The sequence below is a fragment of the Argiope bruennichi genome, chromosome X2, assembly GCF_947563725.1.
Source record: "Argiope bruennichi chromosome X2, qqArgBrue1.1, whole genome shotgun sequence".
Taxonomy (NCBI): Eukaryota; Metazoa; Arthropoda; class Arachnida; order Araneae; family Araneidae; genus Argiope; species Argiope bruennichi.
In genome coordinates, this window is record NC_079163.1 from 136,666,879 (window position 1) to 136,679,889 (window position 13,011).

The 13,011-nt window shown below is 30.3% G+C and overlaps 1 long non-coding RNA gene across 1 annotated transcript; it reads right to left on the reverse strand.

Moving 5' to 3' along the window:
* Positions 1-7,633: 7,633 nt before the first annotated feature.
* Positions 7,634-11,910, reverse strand: LOC129959943 (uncharacterized). The gene is made up of 3 exons (XR_008783484.1): positions 11,573-11,910; positions 10,883-11,012; positions 7,634-7,765 (listed from the first exon to the last, which is right to left on the reverse strand). It is a non-coding gene; the product is annotated as an uncharacterized LOC129959943 (long non-coding RNA).
* Between the last annotated feature and the right edge of the window lie 1,101 nt (positions 11,911-13,011).

Here is a 13,011-nt window from a genome sequence, read left to right on the forward strand (position 1 = left end):
TAAATCTTTTAGTTGATAATCATAATGAGAGTCTTAGACCATTCAGGCGCGCTGCGGGTACGAAGCTTCGTGGCCAGATCTGCAGCACGAGCCATCTCGATTTGCTGGTCTTCAGTTCGAGTCTCGAAACTGAGAACTTTTTAAATATATTTTTCTTTTCTTTTTTTTACATTTTTAAAAAATATTTTTATCCTTTATTCCCACACTTACTACGAACTTTTCCAAATGTTGAACTACTAAAATAAAATGTATTGTCAAAATATTTCTATATTCAAGAGAAATTTTAAGAGTCAAGTTCAAGCACATGCGCAGAATTTATTCCTATTCAAAACATTGTGCTTTTAGACTAGATTGACACCATGTTAAAACTTTTAGTGGATAATCATAATGAGAGTCTTAGACCATTCAGACGCTATATATGTCCGAAACTTCGTGGCCAGATCGGCAGCACGAGCCATCTAGTTTAGCTGGTCTTCAGTTCGAGTCTCGAAACTGAGAACTTTTTAAATATATATTTTCTTTTCTTTTTTTTTACATTTTTTTGAGATATTTTCATCCTTTATTCCCACGCTTACTACGAACTTTTCCAAATCTTATACTACTAAAATAAAATTTTATGTCAAAATATTTCTATATTCAAGAGAAATTTTAGGAGTCGAGTTCACGCACATGCGCAGAATTCATTCCTATTCAAAACATTGTGCTTTTAGACCAGATTGACACCATGTTAAAACTTTTAGTTTATAATAATAATGAGAGTCTTAGACCATTCAGACGCTATGTGTGTACGAAGCTTCGTGGCCAGATCAGCAGCACGAGCCATCTAGTTTTGCTGGTCTTCAGTTCGAGTCTCGAAACTGAGAACTTTTTTAATATGTTTTTCTTTTCTTTTTTTTACATTTATTTTAGATATTTTTATCCTTTATTCCCACACATACTACGAACTTTTCCAAATCTTATTCTACTAAAATAAAATTTATTGTCAAAATATTTCTATATTCAAGAGAAATTTTAAGAGTCAAGTTCAAGCACATGCGCAGAATTCATTCCTATTCAAAACATTGTGCTTTTAGACTAGATTGACACCATGTTAAAACTTTTAGTGGATAATCATAATGAGAGTCTTAGACCATTCAGACGCTATACATGTCCGAAACTTCGTGGCCAGATCGGCAGCAGGAGCCATCTAGTTTTGCTGGTCTTCAGTTCGAGTCTCGAAACTGAGAACTTTTTAAATATATTTTTCTTTTCTTTTTTTTACATTTTTTTTAGATATTTTTATAATTTATTCCCACACTTACTACGAACTTTTCCAAATCTTATACTACTAAAATAAAATTTTATGTCAAAATATTTCTATAATCAAGAGAAATTTTAGGAGTCGAGTTCACGCACATGCGCAGAATTCATTACTATTCAAAACATTGTGCTTTTAGACCAGAATGACACCACGTTAAAACTTTTAGTGGATAATCATAATGAGAGTCTTAGACCATTCAGACGCGCTGCGGGTACGAAGCTTCGTGGCCAGATCGGCAGCACGAGCCATCTATTTTTTCTGGTCTTCAGTTCGAGTATAGAAACTGAGAACTTTTTAAATATATTTTTCATTTCTTTTTTTTTACATTTTTTTAGATATTTTTATCCTTTATTCCCACACTTACTACGAACTTTTCCAAATCTTATACTACTAAAATAAAATTTTATGTCAAAATATTTCTATATTCAAGAGAAATTTTAGGAGCCGAGTTCACGCACATGCGCAGAATTCATTCCTATTCAAAACATTGTGCTTTTAGACCAGAATGACACCATGTTAAAACTTTTAGTGGATAATCCTAATGAGAGTCTTAGACCATTCAGACGCGCTGCAGGTACGAAGCTTCGTGGCCATATAGGCAGCGAGCCATCTAGTTTTGCTGGTCTTCAGTTCGAGTCTCGAAACTGAGAACTTTTTAAATATATTTTTCTTTTCTTTTTTTTACATTTTTTAAAAATATTTTTATCCTTTATTCCCACACTTACTATGAACTTTTCCAAATCTTATACTACTAAAATAAAATTTTATGTCAAAATATTTCTATATTCAAGAGAAATTTTAGGAGCCGAGTTCGCGCACATGCGCAGAATTCGTTCCTATTCAAATCATTGTGCTTTTAGACCAGAATGACACCACGTTAAAACTTTTAGTTGATAATCATAATGAGTCTTAGACCATTCAGACGCGCTGCGGGTACGAAGCTTCGTGGCCAGATCGGCAGCACGAGCCATCTAGTTTTGCTTGTCTTCAGTTCGAGTCTCGAAACTGAGAACTTTTTAAATATATTTTTCTTTTCTTTTTTTTACATTTTTTAAAAATATTTTTATCCTTTATTCCCAAACTTACTACGAACTTTTCCAAATCTTATACTACTAAAATAAAATTTTATGTCAAAATATTTCTATATTCAAGAGAAATTTTAGGAGTCGAGTTCACGCACATGCGCAGAATTCATTCCTATTCAAAACATTGTGCTTTTAGACCAGATTGACACCATGTTAAAACTTTTAGTGGAAAATCATTAAAGAGTCTTAGACCATTCAGACGCTGTGCTAGTACGAAGCTTCGTGGTCAGATCGGCAGCACGAGCCACCTAGTTTTGCTGGTCTTCAATTCGAGTCTCGAAACTGAGAACTTTTTTAATATTTTTTTCTTTTCTTTTCTTTTTTTTTAAATTTATTTTAGATATTTTTATCCATTATTCCCACACTTACTTCGAACTTTTCCAAATCTTATACTATTAAAAAAAATTTTTATTGTCAAAATATTTCTATATTCAAGAGAAATTTTAGGAGTCAAGTTCACGCACATGCGCAGAATTCATTCCTATTCAAAACATTGTGCTTTTAGACCAGAATGACAACACGTTAAAACTTTTAGTGGATAATCATAATGAGAGTCTTAGACCATTCAGACGCTCTATGTGTACGAAGCTTCGTTGCCAGATCAGCAGAACGAGCCACTTAGTTTTGCTGGTCTTCAGTTTGAGTCTCGAAAATGAGAACTTTTTAAATATATTTTTCTTTTCTTTTTTTTTAAAATTTATTTTAGTAATTTTTGTCCATTATTCCCACACTTACTATGAACTATTCCAAATATTATACTTCTAAAATAAAATTAAAGCATAAATTTACGGAAAATACAGAAATGTTGTAACCGAAAAATGTTAACCCTAGCCTCATTAGAGTGGGGGAAAAAACTTGGCGACCAACCGGTTCACTAATATTAATGCTCGTTAAAATTTTAATAGTTAAATATTTTATGTAACTCGTATTTTAATAGTTTCTTCATGGAAATATTTTAAAGTTACAAATTTTGATAGTCATATAATTCATTCATAATATTATAAAGACTTCAACTATAACGTAATATGTATCTTCCTAATGTTCTTTTAGCCCCCGTAGAATTTATGCTTTAAATTAAAGTGGAAATGGTTAAATTGCAATTTAAATAAGGAAATTTTTTACTGAAACAATGAATTTTTTCTCTTTTAAAATATGAGTACTGAAAACACAGTCGCTTTGCATTTAAGCTAAACCTTATGCAAAATTAAGAATATCTTTCTTAATTTATGTAATATCTTAAGAAGGTTTCTACAAAATTTTCTGAGATTCATCATGAACAGATCGATTAATTAACATTGTTTAGTTTTAAATTCATCAAACACTAAGAAAATAAACAGAATCCTTTGAAATAATCTGTCGAAAACATATTAAACCTTCAAAACGAAGTCCGTATCCATTGTCGACAATCAGAACACAATACGCATGCGTGAATTTTCAACGCCAATTATGGTAACGCAAATGCTTGAAATTTCTACGCCAGTTGGGGTAACGCTATGCCGATTAGAAAATTTTAATTTCCTTTAATCGGAGTTATTTTAATTCAAAAGTACTTCAGAATGAATCTGAAAGATCGATTAATTAATAATCTTTAATCTTAAATGCATAAAACATTAAGAAAATGAATAGAATCGTTTGAATTAATCGGCAGGAAAATGTTACGCCTAAGCCTCATTGCTGTTGGGAAAAAATGTTGAAGCCTTACTCATTTGGCGGTGGGGAAAGAAATAATTTGTTTGGCGGGAAAGTTAGTTTTTAATTAAAAGTTAAAATTCTAATTAAAAATTCAAAAAAAAGAACCCCAGGTGCACATTCCCGACCTCCAAGGTATACATGTACCAAATTTGATAGGTGTAGGTGAAATGGTCTGGCCTGTAGAGCACCCACCCACCCACCCACCCACACACACACACACACACACGCACACGCACACACACACATTGAGCTTTATATAAGTATAGATAATGATACATGTTAATTTTTTGCAAAATAATTTAAATCTAATAAAAAGAAAAAAAAGAAAAAAAGAAAAAAAAAAAGAAAAAAAGAAAAAAAAAAAAAGAAAAAAAGAAAGAAACTTGGTACTGCGAACAGGAAAATTATTCCATTTTCAATAAGCTTTGTGAATAATCAGAATAAAACCATTTAACACAAACCACAATTTTTAAAAATAAAAGTTTTTTCTCAAAAACTCAACTGAACACATAAATAAATTTCCACATACAAATCAGACAAATCTGCCTAGTATTAACAGAGACTAAGCATAATACAGTGAAAAAATATTCTCAAGAAAATAATCCATATATCCTAGAAAGAGAGGAAAGTGAGTTCAAAGAAAATATATTTTAATTTCAAGATTTTCAGAAAATTAATATCACAACAGCGGTACATTTTAGAATAAAGATTTTTTTGCTTAGAAATTCATCATATTGTAAAAAAAAGTGACAAATAAGTTTTTATCCAATAGCAAAAAATCGGTTCTAAAGAAAATGTATTTTTTAGTTGAATTATCTTTCTTTAATAATTATTAATCAGATATAACTGATTTAAAATATTTTTAAAAAGATTTAGTAAACCTGAAAGCTTCCATTTCTGTAAAAGTTTCTAGAATTCTACATCTACAGTAGTAAGACATACTTAATTTCATCGATTTAAAAGTTTGTTTATAATTAAAGAAAGTGAGATACACTCTTAATGATATTCAAATAAGTTTGGACATATTCGAAAATTTATAATTTACAATATTACTTAAATAAGTCTCCCAAAATTAGAGGCACTCTATTTCCAAATACATGTTAAACATATATCTAAAATTAAATTTTCAGTGGATTGTCCGGAATTCTATTTATTTAGAATACAGGTCGAGTTAGATTGTTATATTTTTACTAAAAAGCTTTTTAACTAAACTTTTACGCTAAACTGGGAAAGATATCACATTGCAATGGAGAAACCGAGGAACTGCATAGTCTAGCCAAGAATCCTGTAAAGGAAATTAAAAATAATAAATTATTCATTATTGAGGAACATGATATTGTATAAAGTAATCTATCACAATTAATCTTATTATATCCATCATTTTAGTTTGGAATCTTTGGAAATCAGAAATATATTTAATACAACTCAAAATTTTTTACGCATCTAAAGCAGAAAGTTTATGCTAATTAGTATATTACTACGAACCTACTGTCAATGCGAGCATGATTTTTTTTTAAATATAATTATTTCTAAATCTGAAATGAATTTCATCATAATATATATTTTAAAAAAAATTATATGTGATCCATTTTTAAAAGAACTCGTAGAAAGAAAAGAAGGGGAAAAAAAAAAAAAAAAAATTGAAATCTGCTATCGCAAATTTCAAGTAATCATATGATAACATTATTTGTTTTAAATTAAGTGGTATCGATCCGATAGAAAAACATGTTCTCACATGACTCATATCTCGCAATCACCAACATTTAGGAAAGCGATGGTTTTTGACCATATTAAAATCAATAAATAAATCTTAAAATCAATAAAAAATTTTTCGCGAGGCCAGATTTTTTTCTTGCAAAGCCAGTTTAAACCGGTTTTAAACAATTACGTAAATATCAGATTACGCATATACGTCGATATTTAGAAAACGACTTTTTTTTAACTCTCAAAATCGTTCGAGCTCCAAAAATTTTTGCTAGCCAGGAAAATTGAAAACTAAGAAAAACAACAAAAAAAACATATATTATATAGCTTTCGATACTTCTCTCACTGTTCCGCGTTCATTTCCCGTTTCTTCTGTGCGCTTTTCCGGACGATAACTTCCAACGTCCCTCAACTTTATTGGCCAGACCGGAGAATCGGGTGCATGGCAAACATTCGTGCTATTTTATACCTTTTGTTGGCTATAAGTCACCAAATGTGACAATCTTCTTTATCATTTTCTAACAACCCTAAAAGCAAAAAACTGGTGCCTCAAAGCAATAAATCGCCGATTTTCTGCCCGTGCATTTCGAGGCTTCAAACACCCCAAACCAAAACAACATAATTTTATCACAAGATAAAATGCTAAGTGATAAATTGAAAGTGATAGAAAGACATTGAGTGATAGTGAAAATAATCATGCTAAGTGATAAAAAAAACTCCATTTTTTCTAGATATTTATTTATAAAGGAAAAAAGTTACAAGGATGCAACAGTGCATGTCATTAACATTGAGGTCTGAGATGTGGATGCGTTATACCCCAACTTTCAAATAACGGAAGTATCATCTCAACAATCTAATATATTGCGTTCTGTGCTTAGTTCCGTCTCGTAAAGAAAAGAATCGAGCACTTCTTTTGCAAGTCAACTTCCAGTAGAGCAATTAGATTCTTTAATTTATACAGATTTGCAAGTTTGATCGCAAATTAGCTTAAAGCATTTATAAATTTTCGAATTCACATACGAGCAAACGGATACACCAACAAGCTTTTCATTCTTTGATAGATTTAATCTAAAAAATGTGATATAGATTTGTGATTATGATAATAAACCCATAAATCAAATTTCAGTCCTTCAGATTTTTGGGATTTTGAATTCTGTTTAAATGCAATTGGAAAGATAGAGAATAGATATTAGACAATGATTACGAAAGAGCATGCGATTTTTGGCGATTAATCGCCAGGATTTGGTTAGTACAAAGTACCAGAAAATCGAATGTATATACTTTTTTCCCGTCCAATTAAAAATGAAATTTGACATAAAACTTCAATGATAGTTTCAAAATCACATATCATATTTAAAATCTTTTAGTCATCACGTTAAAGTGTAGAAAAAAGTAAAGAAAAGCTTGTGAAAGATGGTTAAGCCCTGCACGGATTTGGTTCTAAATTAAATGCAGGTCTACACTTTAAATTTTAAATTTGGGTACCAAATTTTATCCATCCAGCTTTTTTGTTTGATATTTATCGTGTTAAGATATACTGGAACAATTGAAGGGACAGACCTTCGTTTGAAATGATCTTGTTCAAACTTTGACAGAAATCTTCAAATTTGTTGTAAAAACCATACAACAAATTTCGCTCGGCTAGCTCAAACCATTTTTTAGTTATCGTGTTCACAGACAGACAAGTATACTTCCAGAAACGTGTTTTTCGGATTCAGGCAGTTCTGAAACGTTGAGTTTCAACGAAGTCTCGACTTGCAATTTTTTGACGTGTATAATATTTTCTCTTTCTATACTTCGTGTGTAGGAAGTAAAACTAAATTAAAGGAGGAAAAACCTACTAAAATCCTCAGGCAGTTGATCCTGGCAGACATTTCCAAAGAGTAGAAAACTAGTAAAAGTCCATATCCTAGCAACAAAGTAAACCAAAGGAAAAAGTTCCAGAAGTTTGAGGTTCTTCTTCGAGTCATAAAAATGAATATAACTGAAAAAAAAATGTTGGATTTTTATTAATAGTTTGGTGCAAATTTAAAAAAAAAAATTAAGATCGAGACAGTTACAAAAGAATACAAAAATTGGAAAAATTTGAATAAATTAAAACTAGATATTTATGTAACTTTGATTTAGATATAACATGCCAAAATTTAATAAATTATGATTATTCATATAATAAGGGTTAAAAGAGAGGCTAAATCATTCTTATGCCTATAAAAAAGAGTATTTAATAATATGAGCTTAAATAAAGCATACTGGAGCTAATATTTCTTAAATAGTAGAGCAATGTATCGGTTGATTATAATTAAAATTGCACTTTCAAAAGGCTGTTAATAAAGAACTACTGGTCAGAATGACACAATATTTCATATTGAAAAATTCGTTTTATGAATGAAAAAATTCAAAAGTTTACCGATATATGGGGCTGTATTCTTCACAGTATGTTGAAATCTGTTGCTTTAAAAGATGTGTTAATTTAAAGGTGCAAATTCAGAGACATGATATGCGCAGCTCACATTATTCTTGTGATAAAAATAAGGAACAAGCAGTTTCTGCGTTTCAGAAGATAGTCGTGTCTCTACTATGAATATTTTTACAAGAATGGTGACTATGCGAAAATTACCTTCAAGTAATCCCGGACGTTACGGGATTTTAGAAGCGGTTCCGGTAAAATAACAGCATTCGGTCTGAAGAAGATGATTGATAAAGCTGAAGAGACGGGCTCATTTGAAGTGAAATGTGGCATAGAGAGGAAAGCAATTGCTTCGACATCAGGGGAGGATGTGGCTACACCACTATAGAAAGTGCCAAGTACTGCTCTGGTAATGCGCAGTATATAGGGAATTTTCCAGACTTCAGACATATCTGTGTGCATGATTTTGTCATTCTTGCAATACTACCCATTCAAAATTACACATTTTCAGGAGTTACTTCCTATTGATCTGTCAAAACGAGGAGCTATTACTGAAGCCGGTTCTTTTTTTTTTTTTTTTTTTTTTTGCTTCAAAGGAAATGGACAATGCATAGCCATAAATCATTTTGTAGACAAAAAAGCCCATTTAATTCTCCAAAGTTCTATGAACATTCACAATTCCAAAACACTGGTAAGAGAGAATATGTTCCAAATGCAACCATTACCTCTTCATTTTCAAAAGGGCACCGTGTGGTGAGAGTTTACGGCAACCTTTATTATTGATTGCTTAATTTTTGAACAGATTGATATTTTGAATCCTATAACCGGTACAGTCAATAGGATACGTTATGAATCTCTTTTGCGCAACAACTCATTTCAACACTGCAACAGAGTGGATGTGGACATCACAATTTTTATGCTGGGTAGCACTCCCCAGGACATTTCAACACAGCAAAGCAGATCTTGATTCTTCACTTTGGAAATGACAAAATTATCAGTCGCCATTTTCCAACAGCTTGGCCGTTACGATCAACATACTTGAACCCTGTGGAGTTACCTATAAATGTTATGTACAGACGTCCGAATGCGGTCTTAGGTGAATTGCAAACATGCATTATGCAACACATTTATATTATCACCACTGAAACACTCCGATATGTTGTGAAACATGCAGTTTTGCTCCTTCAGCTGGCAGGAGGAAACGGTGGACAGTATACTGAAACTTTCTCAAGCAAATCATCCCCAAACTTCCTTTTCTTGAAGGTTTTACCAGTTTTGATTTAGAAAGAGTTAAAAATCGATTTCATTTTTGCTTTTTTACGGTTTTTAGTCTAAGGACAGCTAAAAATCGATTTTTCCCACCTTATCGGGAAGGTGTCACACCGGATAAGGAACAAAGAGTACCTCGACAACATGTCAGGATTTTTAATTAGCACTTTATGACGAATAGAAGGACTTTCAGGGCCGAATCAGTCAACTTTTGAACTTTATTTTTTATTTTTCAAAGTCAATTTTCATTGTCCTACTTATACTCAGATCTCACTGTAAAAATATCCCAAATTTAATATAGGAAATCTTTATTATAAATTTCCACTCCAAAGGAAAAAAGAAGTTTAATCCATATCTGTTATTATTCGATATGATATAAATGTTATTTTTCAATTTAATATTTCTACTGAATTTAGATAATTTAATATTTTTATTCATAAAGTTTAATGTTCAGTATTAATGTTTTTTAATTTAAATTAATTAAAATACTTTCAACTTTTATATTGATATTTTAAAATCCATTTTGAGGAATCCCAAAATAATTTCACTTATAAACGGTTTAAATAAGGCGTATTCAAAAATATTCAATTCTACAAAAAAAAGCATTCTTAGTTTTGTTAAAACAGGCCAAAGCAGTTTTAAATACTTGTATTAGCTTTATTTGATTCCTTCTATAAACGTGAAATTTATAATCACTTTTATACTCAGTTATACTTGTATACAATAGTTTTGACTCCATATGCATGGCTCAATTTATATATTGAATCTGGAAGAAAAAAGGATTTTCAGATTTCGTAATTGTCGTGGCTGGTTCGTGAGTGCTTTGAAAAAATTAGGCAAATAGAAAACTTAACAAATTTATTGCAGATTCGTTCGTGTTACTCTGCTCAGTAACTCCTTCTCCTCCAAGAGCAAACACTCGAATGACCTCACTCCTTTAATTACACTCGCGCAAGTGGTCTAGCGCCATCTATGAACGTTTATTTCCTAACGCTTCGAAATCCAATCACTACAGTAATATTTACAATAGCTAATTACAAAATATTTATTAAAAGGTTAATTAAAAATTTTCTAAATACGCTTTTATTAGTGTGTTGAAAATTTGAAAATAATTTTAAAATGTGAAGGTGAAAACAAAATCGTGTTATCATGAAGTAGTGAAAACAATACTATAAAGAAACTGAAGCAAAATTAAAATTATAAGAAAAAGAAATTGCAAATTAATATGAAGAAAATTTCTAGGTATTCATTAATGATTTAAAAAATTATGTATATGACATATAATCGGTTACGGTTATTATATCTTGTATTCTGATGTTCTTATAATAAAACGTGCTTTAAGCAGTACAGTACACAGATATAAACGTGCTTTAAATATGTTTTTATTTAGAATAATTAAAAAGTAATTCATGAAAGGATACTTACTACCAGCTATGTAAAATAATGTGAATAAAGGAGGGAATATAAATCTGAGAGAAATGGCTACGATATATTCGTGAACAATTGCAGATAGCATAAAAACTGACAACATAGCAACAGTTCTGCTTTTCAAAATCTAAACAAAAGAGAAGCAGCGAGAAATAATCAAATACCTTTAAAAAGCAAAATATTCTGATGCTTTTAAAAACGATTTAATACAATTAATTAGATTATATTAAAGATTTAATACAATCTAAAAATTATACAGCGTTATATTTTATGTAGAAAGAAATTAATATTTACTATTGTTTCTTCACTAAATTTTTTATTAATAGGCTTTTTTTTAATTATGAATTTGGATAGAAATATCCACTTCAATTCTTTTTTAACTTATAATATCTAAGATTTTTGTTAAGTTTATAAATAGAATAATATATGTGAATTTCAGCTTAAAACTTAACACTGAATTCTTAAAACGCTTATTAAAGATTTCTTTTCTTTTCTTTGATATAAATATTTAAATACCATCAGTGTGGTGCATATTAAATTTAGATGGATATTTTCCCTAAAATACAAACACAAACGCATCATTCAACTTGTCTTCCAAATGAACTAACGCTGTTCTCGAAACAGAGAACTTATAGCATTTTTGCATTATGTGGTTCATTTAAATATGCAAATAAATTTGTTACTTACAGCGTACATATCACAATAGATGTAGGAGTACAGCCAATCATGTACAAGTATATTCAAAGATCGGTAAAATTTTGTATAGGAAGTACAGTTCCACCAATCCTTTAAATAAAAATACACGAGGTATCATCTTTTCTGGGTGCAAGTGACTTTCAGAAATACATTATTTTTTCAGTTCTTTCAGTTATTAGTAGCAGAGTAAAATAGATAAAGACAAGCATCAAAGAAAACAAAATTTAATTTGAAAAAGCAAGTTCTTTTTCACAGGCATACACGCTTGTAGTTTACTGCCTCAATAAGAAACGTTCTCCTAAAGCAAACGTGCATTCATAAGATTTAACTTCATAGAAATGTTCCGAGCCAAACTTTGAAGATATCACTTTCAATTCCAGGAAAAATTGCACAATACTAGAATCTAGATTTCAAACAGTGTAGTTTTAATAGTCTTACATAAGTTCTGTTCATCATGTATGAGAACCTTTTTAATGGAGTTCAGCTCCATGACGTCAGAGCTCTATTATGTCCAGTTCATTCACCTTCTAAATAACGCGATTTTCATTTTTTATTCGTCTATAAACTACTCAGCTATTAATTAGAATCCTTCTTCTCTAGCATGAAACAATGAACGAAAATCATGCGATTACGTATTGGAAGAAACAATGAAACCGATTTCCGTTTCATTCACAGCAATGAAAATATTATTGTGAAATATTCTCCAAAATACATTTAAAACCTAATTATATATATATATAGGTCTAAAAATCTTACAGGAATTAAATTCTGAATCATTGAAAAGATGAAAAAGATAATTGTCTGGTTATTAAAACGATGCAAAAAAAATATTTTTCATATAAATAATTTCATTCATTTTCATATAAAAATATAAATATTTTTTCAGAAGTTACCTCAAAAATCTAAATTATTTTAATTAATTTAAATTTAAATTAAAATTTCATAGAAATCACTCTGAAATGCCCATTCATACTTCTCAAAATCTGAGCAAAATTTAGTAACTCGAGGTCATTTAGAGCGCGCCCACATTCATACATATCAATAGTAGAGATGGGATTCACATGAGAAATAAACCGAAATGACTAGGATATCACTGTGAAATACGATGTACATTAGAAGGTCCATTACACTAACAGCTCTGTTTTCAGCGAGGAAGCCTTGAGACTTTATTAGAAAATTTCACTTATACAACATACAAAAAACCTTGGAGGGGTATTAAAGAAAGCTTTAATATCTCTCACAATTTGAAGTTAACAAATTATTTTTGAGAAAATCATAAATATAATTATTATAAGATATTTAATTGAAGTTAAATACAACCAACATACTGAACGAAACATCTAATCGCCGAAGGCGGGTAATTGTCAATTAAATGAACACTCCAATCTATTATAATTTTAAAAATTGTAAACATTTATTGTAAATATATC